Genomic DNA, 18,443 nt, shown 5'->3' on the forward strand with positions numbered 1-18,443 from the left:
AAAAAAATTTTTTTACAAAGACAAGTGGGGATCAATATATACGTAACTTACTTAGCTTTAGTAATATGTAAAGCTCTAATGCTAAAAAAAGTATTGAAGCAAGAAAGTCAAAAACTACAAAACCTGAGTTACATAAACAAATTTTGAATTTTAAGTTACTCAGTTTTTGTAGATTTCACTTTCTTGTTTCAATACTTTTTGTATCATTAAAACTATATTACTATAGCTAGCATGGTTACATATATATCAATCCCTACTTGCTTTTATAAAATTTAAAATTTCTTTATTATATTTATCAAATGAGTAATAGACATACTTCTGACGTCATAGTGACATGATAGAGAACTGATCTTGACTGGTTCATAGAATTACAGGTTTTGCATTTATCTGATATATTGGGATACAATTGCCAGCTTATTTTTACAGACTTTATTGATTGTAAAAACTGTATAATTACCAGTTCTAATTTATAAGTGCATTTTTTTTTATATAAATTAAACATTGGTAAAGAGTATGCATATTACAATAAAACGTATAAGAGTATAACGAATGATAAACAAATGCAGCTACAGCACAAAAAAATCTGAATACTCAAAGACATGATTAAAATGTTGTAAGAGAAAACATTTTGTGGTTGTCAATCTTTCAGCCTTCACCACTGTGTAAACATGGACAGTAGTACCACAATTTAATTTTCAGTTTTAGCATAATATAAATACAAAATTCATTAATTTTTATTACAAATTCAAGCACTATTGATATGTGGGAAGCTTAATGGATAGTTTTTTTTTAATGAAATATAAACTGTTTAACAAGAATACTGATAGCAATATATGTAGTAATTTGAGAACTTGAGATATCTATTGTTAATAATAATAGTGCCCCATGTGGTTGCATTGCTCATAGTTATTGATGCCATTCTAATCATTGTTATACCACAATCGTTAGTATGTTCCAGGTGATAGTAGTGTGATATGTAGTTGTGTCTGTGAGAGTTCCTTTTAAATGATAAACACTAAACTTTTTACTTTCATACCCTCCTTGCTTACCTTTCTGATACCAGAAGTTATTTCTTTATTAACAACTGTTAAATCAATGGCATGACTAAGTTGTCCTTAGAACAGATTCATTATAAAGTCAGGCTTCAGAGTTACAAAGTCACATTGAAACTCTGGAAAATGAGGTCAAGAATACAACAGTTGCCTTTAAGCCATTCAAAGAACAAAGAATGTATATTTAAATCTATGATCAGACTTATCATTGTGAATTTAAAAATATATATATTTTATGCTTAGAAAAAAAAAAGGTTTGCATCAAACAACTGAATGTAACCAATTAATCAGTTTCTTTTCATACAAGTCAGATTTGTTAGTATTTGAAAGAAAAAGCTCTTATGTTGTTTTATTTGATATTATTCTCCTGATAACTCAAGATATTTCTAAAACTAAAAGTTTTAGGCCTCAGTGGTATGGACAAAGTTGATATAAGTGCCATGTTGTCACTGGTACTCAGTTTAGCATGTTTCTCTGTCACATGAGAAAGCTTAAACTTTCTGAAGGTGAATAATGTTCAATTGGGGGTAATACAGACATAAAGGCTAAACGTCTTTAAAAATGGAAAATTCATTTAGTAGCACTTTCAAACTCAGTTCAGGAGATGCAGTAGCTCCAAGCACAATTTCCAATTTTATTATATTTCTTTATATGGACTGAAGCAGGCTGTTTGTTTTTTTATGTTTCATTCTTTGCCTATTGGGTATTTTAGATCTTGTAATTTGTTTGAATCAATTGTTTTGCACAAACACTGAAGAAGCTGTTTCATTTTTTTTTGTTTTGTTCTTTGCTTATTTGTTATTTAATTTAATTTGCAAAAACACTGAAATGACATTTCAGTTTGTCTTTCTTAATTTTGTCATGCTCAGGTTGCAAAATGTTAATTTTTTTATTCTAGGAAAATCACGGAATCCTGAGATTGAATGTAATGTGTGTGTACATATATATGCATACACAGAGAGAGAGATTCTTTGAGTGTACAAGCCCCCTTGTTTAGATTATTTAATCTAAAACTGTGAATGAGGTCAAAAATCAAGTGCATGTAAATATGTTAAAGTGGATTCAACTGAGAATTACTATATAGGTGTAACATATAGTTGCAGAAATACAAAACTATAGCTGGGCAGTTAGTTGAATTTGATAATAGGTTATGTTCAACTAGTCATTTATTTTCACCTGAGACTTGGACATTAGTCAGTGTAGTAGTAGTACTCTAAGTACTGGCATGACTTCACTTATGCATTTACAATTATAAAAATCAAAAGGCAGCACTGTATAATCCATCTGTATACAGGGTGTCCAAAAAGTCTGGAACCATAGGCACTTCATCAAATTTTACAGAATGTGTTATACATGCAGCTTTTGAAATTCAAAACAAGTTTGGAGATGGTATTTCTATTCTCTTTGAATACTGCAAAGCATATTTGTGTTATTTTCAATGATCCAACATCCATTGCAAATTCATAGTTTCAAATGTCCTTATCTTCGCTTTCTACACATGTGCATTAAATTTGACAGCAACATTCTCTGCCACACAGCAGGTTTAACTTGGCCTCTTCATGCTTTGACAACACCATAATCAGTCACATATCTGAAATTAAGAAAAGCTGCAAATCACCTATGGTTCCAGACTTTGTGTACACTGTGTAGAATATAACTTTTAGGATATCTTAGACCAAAAAGTACAAAATGTGATTATTCATGAAAATAATATGATTACTGTTTAATTTTTCTTGGTGTATAGACTTTTTATATATATTTTTCATCAGCAGAAGTTCTGATAGATACACATAATGTATGTAGACAGTAATGAAAATAATCAGATCCTAAGCAAAACAATACAGCCAAGTCAGTACAGTTTGATAACAATGTATTAGATATACATATATGTACACAATTGTATGTAAGTGAGGTAGATTGGTTTCACAAGCTTATATGTAAGTGTAGGTAGAACTAAAGTATCGATCACATGCTCACAATAAATTTGTTCCAGGTCAGTAATCTGTGAAAATTCTGAATAAAAAATATCCACACCTATATATATATGTATATCTATAGGCAGTGGTGAGAAGGGCCAGTAGTTGACATAAACTTCTGACAAGATGAAAACTGTCTGAGAACTGTTCACATTTGTGGATAGTGGTAAGATGAATGACACTTCAGATCTATAAAGAACAGTGCTTTTGGTTACTTGTTTAGATGATAAAACAAAGCACTCACAAAAATAGACACTCAACTTTTCAATGGTTGTATCTTTGTGCACATTAGGTTTGAAGTTGGTACAAGTTTGTAATATAGTAATATGGTGTTGATTTTCTATAAAGTTTTGCTATAAATGCTTCATAAAATAGAAAATTAACAATTGAATACTATACTTTGTCTAAGGGTAAAGGTCTATTACATGAAACTTATAAAAAACATATCGGTAAGTAGGCTAAATGAATTGAAAGAAAAATTATTAGTGGAAGAGAGAGAAATAATAAAATGAACAAGTATTAGCAACAGAAAAGAATAAGACACAGACTATGATCACTACATGTGGCTAAGATATAGATTACTGAGTTGAAAGTAATAGCATATGTAATTGATGAAAGAAGGGAAAAGCTAGAATCGAAATATAAGCAGACCCACTTGGGTGTAGAGCAAATGATGGAAATTACACTTATCTATCAAAACAGAAAAGTAAGGTAAGAAACAATGATCAAAGATTAGGTAAAACATTTTGGATATAGACCTTTTGAGACACCTATGTAAATTTAGGAAGTAGATAAATTAAACAATATTTGTGAAGATTGAAAAGTATGTATTAAGACAAACACCAAGATTTAGTCTTTTGAATACCAGACTGGGTGGAGCAATATGTTTAGGACTTCCAGACTTTTTACCAGCCAGAGTAACCCAACCCCAACTCTGGTCTAAGCAGCCCAAGAACATTAGAGAGAAACTACAGGTACCATTGGTAGATGACATCTGCCAATAGAAGCTATCTGACCAGTAGGTGAGACTAATGGCACTGAAAGGTAAAATAAGTGGACTATGTTGAGATGTGGTTCTCAACCTTTGTTGTAGCTAATGGTCCCTAGAACTCTGAGGCACAAGATTCTCCAGACTTTTCAGAGCAAGGTGTCACCTGCACTTGTTCTAACATTTGACTCCATTCCAATCAAGATGTTCAGTGCTGGTGTCAACACTATGGTTTGTGGTATCCAAAAAAAAAGTTAGCGTAAATAAGGTAAACTCCAGCATAGAATTGTTGGTTTTCACCTATATAGAATAGCCCCTGGGTATCACTGGTATGGAATGAGATAACTTGTATATAATTGTAGTCATTGACTACTTCCCAAAGTGGGCTAGGGCTGATAAATTGTTGAAGCACTAGGTTGCTTGGTTTGGAGCTTTTCAAGAGATTCCACAGCAATCAGGGATCTAACTTTAACATATAAGTGTGCTCTTAGTTGTGTGAAGTGAGTGATGCACACTTTGTTTTATCACTCCCAGTGTGATGGTTTGATTGAGTGGGTAATATAAACTGTTAAGTGTATGCTTGGTAAACTTGTTGATGTCAAGCTGTCTTGTGCTTTTGTAAGGTACAATGTGTGCACTACATTGTATGATTACCTCTCAATCAACCAGCAGCTATGGTAGTCATTTGGTTGAAAAAGTCAATTACATAAAGCAGGTGATGATCTTTGCTATCAAAGCTATCAACTTATGTTCACTATACAGGGCATGCACTACATTGTGTGATTTCTACTTGAGTGTCATGATGGCTTGTACCAGTAGATTTAATACCGAGTAAATCAATAGGTTGCATAACTGAAGATAATAGCTTAGAGTTTCAAAACTCATCAGAAAGGATGTTGCAATCCTTGCTTTTTCAACTATTGATTATATAGTGTATGCACTGTACTTCATGATTATCACTCAATTATCTGAAGTTAGGATGGTTTGTTCATTGCAAGAGGAACGGGATGTGAAATCCTTACTTTCTGAGCTACTGAACTATAAGAGATATTCAAAGAATATCAGATGATAGCTACTCTGTTAACATAGGACAGCTTGCATTAGTAGATATAATATCTAGACCATCAACTGTTTGCACAAGTGAATAATGGCTAAAAGTTGGAAAACTCATCCAAGCTAATGTGTGATTTTCTGAGACAAAATTTCAAATGTATTTAGAGAATAACTAACACAAACTTGTTGAGTAGTGAAAACTCTAGGGAACATACTGCACAGTCCTCACTGATTTTTCCCCATGCACTTGAAGGCAGGGGCAGATTAAGGGTCAGCTTGAGACTGGCCTTTGGCCAAATTTTTTTACCGGACCTATTATAACTGTGACTAAACACTAAAGTAAAAAAGCTAAATCTCATAATAGGCCCCTGCTGGAAGGGCATTTAATTTCTCCACATGCAGCGAGGGAGTTATATTTTGTTTGAATGTATATTGATATATATACTATAGTAAAACCACAAATATTAATCCTGACTTATAAGAAGTTTAGTTGGATTTTCTAAGTGATTATTTATTTTATGATGCCAGAAAAGAAAAATTTTGAGTTCAACAGCACTTACAGGGCAGTAAAATACTCTATCATGCCTTTCAAAATGTATTAACTGTGATGTAACCCAAGAAGGTTACCAAAGTCATTTGTATACCTATAGGCATGCAGTCTGTTAAGTCTAATGTGTGTGTGTGTATGACAACATGTATTGAAGATATAAGAATCTGTATAAATATAATAGTACTATCTTGTTTGTTCATGTAACTACTTTGCAGGGTGTGGATGGATCTTCCCCCAAATTTGTATGGAGGTTCATTAGGTCCATGCAGGGGTACAAACAAATTTTGAGTTTTGTGTTTTCTACCACTACTTCACCCTCTTATGATGGATCCTCACCCAATTTGATGTGGAGGCTCATTGGGTTAATGGGAAGATGCATATAAATTTTCATTTTGTGGTTTTTATGGGCATTTTTGTGTTTTTACCACTACTTCACCCCCTGTTATGGATTTTCACCAAGTTTGGCATGAAGGTTTCTTGGGCCCAATTGGAGATACATACAAACTTCAGTTTCAAATTTTGTGTTTTGTAATTTTTATGGGTGTTTTTGAGCTTTTACAATCATATATAAGGGAAGCAACTTTTCATGTCCTAAGATAACCTTTCATTAATCATAAGTTTACATAACTTCTGTCCAGGGGACAGGTACTCCAGCTAGTGTTGTAATATACTTGTATGAATATAGATATGCGAGGTTTTTAGGTGTGTGTATATGAATGGATTGATTGACAAAGAACAACCATTAACCATCATATGAATGGGAAAAAAATTTGATCTGTATATAAGAATTTGTAATATTAAGTTAATTGTGTTTTCTGACATGTGAGATGTTATATGAAGGTACAGCATACCTGTTATTTCATTAATACTAGACTTTGAAATATTTGGCAGGTAGGTGATTTTTCATGGAAGGATAAGAGTAGCAGAGAGACTCGCACTATGTCTGAGAAAAACATGGTATTATCTGTTGTTTTTTGGTAAGAGTAGTGTAAAATATTTAAATTGAATCAAACTGAAATATTTATGAATGGGTGAATTGATTGGTAGTAAATGAAATTTACAGATGCTAGCATAGATATCATAATAAATGTAATCTTTGTGCACCCTGTATTTTATATTGTTATGATGGAATATTTTCAATCGTGCAGAATGAAATATTTAGTAAAAACACAATTTTATTAGTATTTTCTTAACATTGTTTCAGTACAGGCTACAGTACAGATATATCTTCTATGAGCAAATAGAATTGAGTACATGTGAAGCCTATAGAAATATTGTTTGACCAAAGTAATCTATAAATTACTCTCTCTAAAGATAATTTTTAGAAAACACTAATGGTTATAACTGGGTGCTTACAATCTCCTTTTTCAATCTGGACTTTTACTACTTAAGACTGATTTCTTGACCATCTTGGCTTTCCCATTTTTTTGTATAACAAAAGTGCTATTTTCCTGTTTGCTGAGACCTCAAAGTTCTTCTGATGCTTCCCTATTGACTTGAAGACTCCTGGAACCAACCTGACCTTCAATCCAATAGAGCCTATTGATGAAGATGCATTGCTGGGCAATGCATCTGACATTTGAGGTTTTACCATGTTGGTTGTTGGACTGATTCTGAGTCTTCTGGAGCCAATCAGACATGAACCCATCCAAAAGATACAAGCCCTTGTTGGAAAGAGTGATCACTACAGATGTGAAAATAATACCACAGAGAACCACCTATATTCCATATGGGCTGAACCTACAAGTAGCTCAGCCACTGCTGCTAACTGCAGCACTATTGGCAGTGAAGGAGTCCAGGTGCTTTTCATGGCATTGGGAGTCATTTATGAGGTCACCATGGAGGCTCTCTAATTACTTCTCAATAAAGATATCAGATGTGTGCCCACTTTGATGGGACTAATACATCCCAAAATTAAATGCCTTCACAGCATTGAATACTGGGAAGGCAGGGACAAGACATCTGGTGAGGCTTGCTGGCACCACCCTCAAAAACTAAAGAAACTCTATAGCATAGCTGTGAAAACTACATTGCCTGCAACACCATCATCACTGATGGTGGAAAGGACATTCAGGATTAATGAAGTGGTTTCCACTTTGATGGTTCACCAAAACCATTGCAGGGATTACCAGACCACTGTTGTGGTGAAACATGGGGCCCTAGTACCATCATTGGATGAGCAGCCAAGTGTCAACCTTCCAGTGATCCCATCCACCATCACCATAGTCCTGATAGGGTTAGAAGAAGAGGTTTGTCAGCTATGCACAAATCTGGTTCATGTTGGATGAGCCTTGGCTAAGTCCAAAGAGATAATCAGGGACAAAATTGCAAATAGTTGGACATCTACAGCTATGTTATAGCTTCTGCTGTTTGGACTAAAATAAGGTTGAAGAGACTCAAACCTCATCACTGCCATTTCTTTATTTTGTATGTTTATTTGTTCTTGGTATTCTTCACATTTGTTAAAAAGTGATGTATACAGTTGCTATAAGTACCTCTGCATTTTCCTTTATTTGTGTTTATGTATTATTGTCAAATGTAATTATGTATTGATTATTATTATTAAAGATTTTTTAGTTGTAGTTCTATGTTAAAAGGTTATATCTTATGCTTGTATTGTTTTACTGTTATAGGGTTTTATTTTGTAACTGAAGTTTTGTAGTCATTTTGAGAGGGTATTTTACAATGTTTTGTATGTATATTATAAATAATTTAGATGTATTTTTTTGTATAGTTTGTAATGGTATGTCCTTTAGGGTGAATTTAACTATGTTTTATTTTCTTTTATGTATGATGATTTATTTAATGTTTGTTGCTCTTACTATACGTGTTTTGTTTACTCGTTTGTTTCTGCATTTTGTAAAGGTTTTTTTTTCTTTTAATATATTTGTATCTTATTTTTTAAAGGGTTATTTTATGTTATTTCTTTTCTGTAATTTTGAAGGGTTTATTTTCTGGGATTGTATATTGGTTGCAGTTTTGAGTTTTCTTTTGAATTTAAGTTATGAAGGGTTATATGTGAATATTTAGTTTTCTTTTATTAATAAAAGGGTTTTTCTTGTTATTGATGTTAAAGAATTTGATGTGTTAATTATTATTGTTAAAGGTTTTCTTTGTTTGCTTGTATTTGGTCTGTGTTAATTCTGTTGCTATAACATTTATTTTGCATGGATCATAACGTAACATAACATAATGTTTAGGGATAACAATTGGTCCATTTTGGCTGTCCCATTCTCAAAACTAAACTAAAACTATCAAATAAATAGACTTAAAAATATTATAATAAAAATCTTCAAGCCGGCCCTTATCATTCATATAGTTATTAAGCTTTTTCTTAAACTCACTAAAATTTACTGCTTCCAAAAGATCCAAAGGCAATACATTCCAGAGGCAAACCATCCTGTAAGAAAAATATAACTGTCTTAGCTGAAGATGACTCCTTCCTTGCCAAAATTTATATTTGTGTGCCCTAGTCCTATTGTTCTCACCATTGAATGTGAAAAAAAAATGATGCATCAACACTATCAATTTCATTTACAAACTTAAATACCTTAATCAGATCCACTCTAACTTTTCTTTTTTCAACAGAAAACAATTTCAGAAATCTTAATATCTCCTAATATGATAACCCTTCTATCCCAGGCACCATTCTAATAGCCCTCCTCTGAATCCTTTCCAATAATTCAATGTTCTTTCTAAGCTAAGGAACTCAAGACTGGACACAATACTCCAAATGTAGCTTACCAGTAACCTATACAATGAAATTATAACCTCTTTAGTCTTGTATTCAATATTTCTGGAGATAAAACCTGAAATTGTATTTGCCATACCATATTGTGAATCATGACCTCCTACAGTGTTAAATTAAAACATTAATTTAACATCTTCATTATCAATATATGTCAATGAAGTTGGCATGAAAACATATTTATAATTCCGGTATGTTCTTACCTCCTTTCACACAATGCTATCTCAATCTTCTTTCTGTGCTGTAAGAATAACTGAAAAAATTTTCATACTCAGTGCACCATTCTATATACCTCACCAATTATGCTCCACTATTGAATGTATGTGTACATAGCATCTGACTACCTCGTCCTATAGTATTGAGCTACCTATATTGGCATGATTAGCTCCCTCTCCTATTTCTGCTCAATCCTCAGTTTCTCGATTTGCACAGTTTTGTTTAGGCGTGTGTGTTTTTTTTGCATGCGGCTACCATTTATGATTGTGCTTATTTGTCATTTCAAATGTTTTTCAACAGTTTTACTGTGATTGTATTCAATTGTTTCAACAGTATATATATATATTTTATTATTATTATTTTTTTTTATTTGCATTATTTCTTGTTATATGAGAACTTCGTATGAATTATTGATTCAAAATCATATCACCTATGGTAGTTCCCTTTACAGTCAACATTGCTACTGGTATGACTTCCCAGGAATTGGGTTTGATCTTATCTGCAGGAAAGATACAGGTTTTAATTTGCAGGAAGCTAGATTCAAATTTTCAGCTGGCAATTTCTTCTTTTCAACCTGACAATGTGCCTGAGGGAGAATATAATCAAGGAGAAGACAATTTGGACTCTCTTTTTCTAACAACGTTAAGACGGCTTATCGACTTCTTGAGAAGAATTCTAAGAAGAAAGTAAACCTACAGACATCAGTCTTGTTTAACAAAATCTGCCTACAAGAAAATCTGTCACCAAAGTACACCAATATTATTACTTTGTAGACTAGATATATTTCAGTAGTTTGTCAGTTTGATATTACAGTGTTATTGATTAACTAGGTATGTTTAGATAGCTTGTACTTTACATATCATTCCTGTTAGTAACATCTAATTTATTGTTCTACCTGAATAAGTTTTTTTGCTATTGTCAATTATGTGCCTTATAATCCTGATTTTAGTCAGTTTAGGACTTAATGTTTTTCATTGCAACATCACTGACATCTTAATTTCTTTCCAATTTATAGGACTGAACTTTGCTTCAGCTACATTTCTTATGTTCTTGATACTAAAATCCAATTTTTCTCCTAATACTCTACAATTTGGGTTTTGTCCCCGCAGTACCCACTTTGTTGACAGTTCTTTGTAGCTAGAAGTTGAGTGTTCTAGTTTAGGGCCCTACTGTTTGGACTAATCTTGGGTCTATATGTGTTATGTCGGGTGGTAAAAACTTTTGCCTAACATCTTCACCCAATGGGTCTTTACACTCATCATTACATGGACAACTGGCTTCTACTTGCTTTTTCTCATTCACAGTCCAGAGACCACACTTGTCTGCTCCAACAAAAATTAGCATGGATGGGATTCCTGAAAAAGGTGGAGAAGTCCATTCTTACCCCCATTCAATACCTTATTCATTCTGGAGTTTTTTTATTTCCAACCTCAGTTGGGTTCAGCCATCTCCTCTTCATCTTTGGGATATGGAGCAAGCAGTCCACAAGGCCCTAACCTCACATTCTCTCATAGTTTGACAGGTTCTATCTCTTTTGGGGATGTAGGCTTCCTTGGAAGCTCTCATTCCCATGGGTTGAGCTCATACGCATTCCTTTCAGTGGACACTCCTCGATTAATGGAATTTTTACTCAGATCCCTTGGACCGCCCTTTTATTGGCGGGGTTCTGCTTTCTCCATATCAACATTTTCAAACTTATGGTGGTTTGTTAGGCTTTGTCCCATCTCCTTCTTCTCCTGCAGTGAAGGGTGGTTATAGTACACTCTGACAACTCCACACTGGTCACTTCTATCACCAAGCAGGGTATACCAAATCCAGGTCTTTGTGCATTTAGACCTTGTATCTTCTTTTCTGAGCCCACAATCACCACATGGTTGTCTTAGCTTGTCATGGTCCTGGTGCCCAGAATCTGGCTGCAGATCATTTATCTCAACCCAACTAGATTCTCCAAGTGGTCCCTTGATCCTCAGGTCTTCTCAGCTGGGAACACCTCATATCGATGCTTTTACCACCCACTGGAACATCAAACTTCCTCCCTTTTGGTCTCCTGTTCCACACCCACTAACTCTGGGAGTGAACATATTCAGTCAAGATTGAAGGGGTCACATCTATGCTTACCCTCTTAATCGACTCCTCCCCAAAGTTCTATCCCTAATCCAAACCACTCCATGTCTAGCCTGCCTGGTGTCTCTGTAGTGGATGGCACAACCATAGTTCTCACTGCTCCAACCATTACTTGTACAGACTCTCCTACCCTTACCTCTCTCTCTCAGTTGGATGTCATCACCCTCTGTCTTCACGCATGGTTTTTGTCAGGTCCATTGCCTCAACCCAGGGACTGACTCCACATGTTGCATCTTTTCTTTCCTGTTCTTTTCTTCTTCCGTGTCCATTTACTAAAGTCAATGGTCCACCTTTTACCTTTGATCTTTTTGACATGGTTTCTGTTTTTCCTACCCTTCTGTTTCTCATCTTTCCCAATTCTTCACCTGGTTGTTTGACAAAGGCTTGCCCACTTTGACTGTGTCTGTCTATTGGGTGGCCTTGTCTAACACCTTCTGTTTCTCCAAGTTTTTGTAAGGCTTTGTCTTCCCCTGTCATTTTTCTCTATGCTCCTTTGGTGTCATTTGTCCTCTATGTTCCTTTGATTTGCTTATTTTGGATCTCAATATGGTCCTTTAAGCCCTTTCCCATCAACCTTTTAAACCTTTGTTGACATGTTCCAGATACCATCTCTTTCTCAAGTCCTGTTTCCTTCTCCTCCTTGCTTCCAGATGTCATCAATCACATATTTATGGCATTAATGTTACCCAAATCCTCTAACATTCCACTTTTGTCATCCTAAATTAAGACTGGTCCTTCCTTCCTTTGACATTCATGTTGTTGTTGTTGTTTTTTTCTCCAGAAATCCTCTCTTTTTTTCTTCTTTTTTACCCCTGTTAATGGAATCCCACTCTGTGGCAGGTATTGCATGGTCAGGTATGCTTTGCTTCAAACCCACACTATTTACTGGTTGCATTATAATGTTCACTGTAGAGATGAGGTATTCTGCAAGACCACTAGTGGCATGCTCAGTGGTATATGCATATGTTTCTCAATATTCATAAGTTTCACTCCATTGTGGACAATCACTCATGGACTTTCATGAATAAAGCAGAAGGGGATTTCTGCCCATCCCTACCAACCTCTTGATTGAATAAATCGGGGATGGTCTGCTTTTCAAAATAGGGAATCATGGACACCCATTGCATTTTCTTCAGTGTGATGTATCTCCAGACTTCCTACCACATTTACTCCCCCCTTTTTCTCCAAGTGTAGCAAGGGAGTCCTTACCACCTCCCAGTTCCTGGGGTGGTGGACCATGGAGGCTTCCTCTTGAGCATGTTGTAGTCTTTTAACTTATCATTTATCCACTCAGTGAGAAGATGGCAAAGCTGGTTCTCCTCCTTCCATTTCCCTTGGATGATTATTCCTAGTTGGACAGTTGTTGGTTGGAGCAGGACTGCCTATGTGGGATCCTCTTTGTAATACTGGGTTTGTGATAACACTGCCATGTTCCTATGGTTGTGTGCAGTAGAGGCCCCCTTCTCCTTAATTCTGGTTACAGGTGGTTTCTTCCCTACTTCTATAGTTGATTTTAGGGGGCTTTGTCTGCCTTGTAATACTGGCAACAGGATGAATGTACATTGTTCCTATGGTTGAGCATCCTCCTTTTAATTCCAATTACAGGATGTCACTTCCTTGCATTTACAGTTGGGTGAGTTAAGATTTCTGGCTCTTAATTCCGGATAAAAATATTGTCCTGTTCTTATGGTTCAGTTGAAGCAATGTCATGACCCCATAATGCTAAGTTCAGTTTGTTATACTTTTTGCTCCTATGATGGTTTTGAGAGTTTGTCTGGTTTCAGCCACATGCTAACATCCTCTTCATAATTCCGGTTACTTGATATATGATACTCTGTTTACTTATGGTTGGGGTCATGTGTATATGTAACATGGTCCACATGCCCTAGTTATATTGTTTATGTTAGTCTAGTTTCGTTTTTGCCTGATTGATACTCAACCTCCTAATGCCAAGGACGAGTTGTGGAACCTTGTCTGTCTGGTTGAGGTTGGGTATATAAGTAGCCAAGTTAGGTTGTTTTTTACTATGGATTGCACCTCTCAAAATGAATTACACTTGTGCACATCCTTTTTTTTCTGCCTGTACCAGGTTCATTTCCTTCTTTCAGTGTGAAGGGTATACCTGTTACAGAAGTAGTGCGGTACCCCATATGTGCTTCAGTTCATCTTGGAGCACGTGCGTTCATTCTGGATGGCTGCTTTCTACTTGGTTTCAATATACTGGTCCCTCAACCTTTGCAATACAGGATTCTAGCTTTGTGTGAGAGGAGGTTAACATTTTCTTATGCACTTCCCACCCTTCCTCCACACTATCAGTTATTCTTTTAGATCCTGCCAATTCTCAAAAAGTGAGGATTGAGCAGGAATAGCAGAGGGAGCAAGCTGCACCAATATAGGTGGTGCAACACTATTGGTGGAGAGTAGTCATATGCCATGTACGTGTTCAATAGTGGTGCAAAACTGGTGGGATATATAGACTGGTGTGCTGAGCATGATCATTTTTTAGCAATGCTTAAAGGGCAGAAAGAAGATTGAGATAGCTTTGTGTGAGGGAAGGTAAGTATGTATTGGTAATACTTACTTAAAGTGTAACAAAATGTTAACATTAAATTTTTATATTATGCAAGGTATAACTTCTTAATTTCAAAAAAGAAACCTTTAACAAATTCTCATTTTTTATGTCACTTGGCACATCAGAGCTCCAGTTTCTCCACTTCAGACTCTTCTAACATTAGAAATGCAAAAAATATATAATTAAAAGCAAGATTCAAACACTTGCACTTCCTGTTGTCAAGGTTGTGCTTAAATATCAGTAAATTTGTCAAACCTACCATTGAAGCCCCTACCCTCTCTTTTCTGGCTTTCAAGATTGTTTTGATCATCATCTCTATGTGGTTGATGGATATGTTTATAACCAATAAGAGGAGCAACTCCTTCTCTACATAAGGTTCATTAAAGTTCTTTAATTTTGGCAGCCTTAGAGTAATAGTCTATCATAGTTTCTTTGTGTATGAACATCATATTCCTGCTCAGAATATCCTGTGTTACCTGTAATGTAAGGAATGTAGTAGATGATCTTGGCCTGATTCAGTACAAGCAACTATTTTGTGTGTATAAAAACAAATACACATATTGTTTGTGTATGATGTGTGATATGATAAAGATTGTTCATTTCTTTGTTACATTGTGTCCAGTCTTTTTATTTCATTCTTACAAATTCAGTTACTAAGAGTTGCAGCACTACTTCATAATAAATATCTTGTTGAACCTCTTGTTATTAAGTGATCTTTCTCATTACTTTAAAGTTAATTCAGTTTTACCTCAATATACCATATAAAGGATCTCAGTGTTAAAATAGTGCAAATATTTGTAAAGACTGTTGGATTATTAGAAAAATTGAAGTATGAGATACACATGGATATCAATGAAAGAGTACACACACACAAACATTTTGGAGTTCTGGTGGTTTTGGATGAAAGAAATATCTTACTTGTGATTGGCTCTAAGCAGTGGAGACATTAAGTAATAAATAAATAGAAACATGATGGGAAGGATATTCATTTGTTTTTTCCATCCATTAATTGAAAACCTAGATTTGGGCCTTTCTGTGTCCAGGTAATTAAGAAAGTTTTCAGACATATCTCCTGTAACAAACTTAAAACACAATAGATACTGCCAAATAGTTAGAATCCTGTAAGAAAAGTTTTCTTACTTAATATAAACTTGTACTTTATTTCTCATTTTGGCAGTGTATTTTAGTATATCTTTAGTAGTCAAAGCTAATATGAAAATTATTTAAACCGAATTAAGCAATGTCAGTGTTTGGGAAAAAAACAAGCTTGTCAATATTTGGGTTTCTTTGAAAATTATACTTGCATTTCACCTCATTTTGTAAACTTTTAATGTAGCTGCAGCTGGTAAAAAGCACAGTTGGTTACTGCTAAGATGAAGTTTTACCCTTCAAGATATTAGTTTCAGCCTCTCTTAAATCCTTGACTGCTAAATACCTATAAGTGTTGTCCCTTTGAAAGTTTTTCATAAAGTAAGGTCTTTATTTTCCTTCTTGTGTATATTCCCAGGATAATTAACCAGTGTTATTCTTAAGAGGAAATCCTAAATTAATTTCCTGGCGTAAGGCATCCAATACTAACAGTTATTTTCACAGTAGTTGGATGTATAGTAAGATGGCACTTTTTCAATTTTGACATGTTTGTTACATTTCTTTGAAAGTTCATAGCAGTAATACTGCAGAGGATTTACCCATAGCAACTAGCAGTACTCACATGACTTGTCTTTCTCATTCCAACATTGAGGAGTCTGTAACCATCCATGAAGATATCACCTGGCCTACCATTGGAAGGTACCCACTGTCAACATTCTTACGTAACATGCAGTGTTACAGCCATGCCTGTTATAGGAAGTATAAATGTGACCTCAATAGAATGACTATGAACAAAGGCAACTGGTATGAAATCAACATGACTTTCTTGGCCACATGTTATGCAAAGACTGAGAATAAATGAACAATATTGAAAATTCTACATGAAAATTATAAGGTAGAAAATGCACGGTATTCCTGCATACCACAAACTTGTAAATATTCATTCCCAGAAAAAAATAAAGACAATATTCTGTTTTACAGTACATATGTAATGTAACCTGGTATGCTAATAAATGTGCTCTACTTTTTGCAAAAAGATATGAAGTTACATTATGATAATGTGCTACAGTGTATTTACTAAAAATGGTGATATATGGAATATACAGTGATAACTTTGAGTAAACAGTCTTGCCTCTCTCACAAATGGCTTGTATAAAAAATTTTGATTCTTATCTGTAACTAAGCCTCCGTAGAACTTAAATCCTGTTGGCACATCTTAGAAGGTGGTAAGATTGACATAACTACATAAACTGTAGATATGTATAATGTCTTTTGATTGATTTTCACAGCACATCTTAGAAGGTGGTAAGATTTACATAACTACATATACTGTAGATATGTATAATGTCTTTTGATTGATTTTCACAGCACATCTTAGAAGGTGGTAAGATTGACATAACTACATAAACTGTAGATATGTATAATGTCTTTTGATTGATTTTCACAGCACATCTTATCTTATCTACATATCTTACATTATCTACATATACTGTAGATATGTATAATGTCTTTTGATTGATTTTCACAGCACATCTTGAAAACCATTTGGTATAATTTATTTTGAAAACCTTCTGGCTCATGTATTGTTGTGCACACAGCCAAAATAAAACTGATAATTAATTTTACTTTTGACGTATGAACTAATGGGCTTAAACCAAGGTGTGGATAAATAAAAACATAAAGATGAGAAGTACCAGGATGAAGTAGGTACTAACTACAATAGTGTCTTGATTGTATCTTACTTTTGTTGTTTAGATAATGTTTGTAGCTGGTTTTTCAGGTTCTTTCTGCAAATAAAATTTCCTTGTGTTTATTTAAGCTCTGCCATTCTATATCATAGTGAAGGCACTTTCACATTAAATCAGCAAATGCATTTACTTCCATCCCATGTTACACCCCCCAAACACAAGTAGAGAACTATGTATGAATATTTATAAAAACAAATTATTCATAGTAATGGTACACAGTGAAATTGGTAGCAAAGTTGTGATGGCAAAGATAGCTTGGAGAGCAAACAACTGTAACAACCTCCACAACTGAGTAGACAAAATAATTTTTAAACTTTATTACACCTTTATATTTCACCAATTTTTCTTTTTTGAACAAGTTATGGGTTGCAATTTCTGAAACATGTTTATTATCAGTTGCTTGCTATGATAACTCGTAAAGATGTGGATACATCTGTTTTGGGTTAGTTCAGGATTGCAGAACTACCAAAATTTTTGGGAACACAGACTACTAACCTTCTGAACTCGTTACTCACTGTTTCTTATTAAGATCTTTGGTTTACCACATGCATATAGGTACTCCAACTTTGCAAATTGGGCCCCAAATTATTAAAACAGTATCTATGCTGAAGAACAGCAATAGTACCAACAATCATCATATGATAACATTGTTTTTATTTACCTCATTTAAAGTTTTACATTTTTTTGGATGGCAGCTAAAATATGTGCGTACATAATTAATTGTATAATGATAATGTGTATTGTCTTTGATTTGTCTAATCCAGCTAAACATTTTTTGTACCCGTGATTTCTGGCCCACCAGTAAGTCAATGGGGCTTTTAATGCTAAAAATCGGGTTTCAATACCCACGGTGGGTAGAGTACAGATAGCCCATTCTGTAGCTTTTTGCTTTTAATGAACAAACCATGATATCTGAAAGTGTGTTTATGTATAATTAACTCTATAATAATGTCAGGCCCTCATGTTTTGTTAGTAAAATAAAATTAAAATTTTGTTGACAACAATTTGAAACCATGTTTCATGAAATTCTTACTAACATAGGAAAAATAATTAATATGCATTTATTATGTGGAATTTTTTTTTATTATGCAACCCTTACCTAAAGTAAAAAACAACAAAAAAACGTTAAAACAATAACTTTTAAAAGAATATGATTTATGCAATCCATCATCAATGGCAATTTAACACTTATTTTGCATTTAATAATAAGAACAAATACACTTTTAAACTTCAGAAGTTTTTAGACAGCCATTAATCAGACTGGTCAGCAGGCACCACTTACCCAGTAACAAGAAACAAACTAAGTCAAAAGTTATAAGTCCAGAAA

The 18,443-nt window shown here is 34.3% G+C and overlaps 1 protein-coding gene across 3 annotated transcripts in view; it reads left to right on the plus strand.

The window, feature by feature from the left end:
• LOC106462882 (PWWP domain-containing protein 2A-like) overlaps positions 1 to 18,443 on the plus strand; it is a 30,581-nt gene that overhangs the window by 7,491 nt on the left and 4,647 nt on the right. The window contains exon 1 of one of the 3 annotated variants that reach the window (XM_022390282.1): positions 6,511 to 6,596. The exons of 1 other annotated variant lie outside the window; for it this stretch is intronic. The gene's annotated coding sequence lies outside the window, so the exon portion shown is untranslated. Of the gene's footprint in view, positions 1 to 6,510; positions 6,597 to 18,443 lie in introns of those variants that run through there. One more of the 3 variants, XM_022390283.1, reaches the window with a different exon arrangement.

Source organism: Limulus polyphemus, unplaced genomic scaffold, assembly GCF_000517525.1.
Source record: "Limulus polyphemus unplaced genomic scaffold, Limulus_polyphemus-2.1.2 Scaffold1274, whole genome shotgun sequence".
NCBI lineage: Eukaryota > Metazoa > Arthropoda > Merostomata > Xiphosura > Limulidae > Limulus > Limulus polyphemus.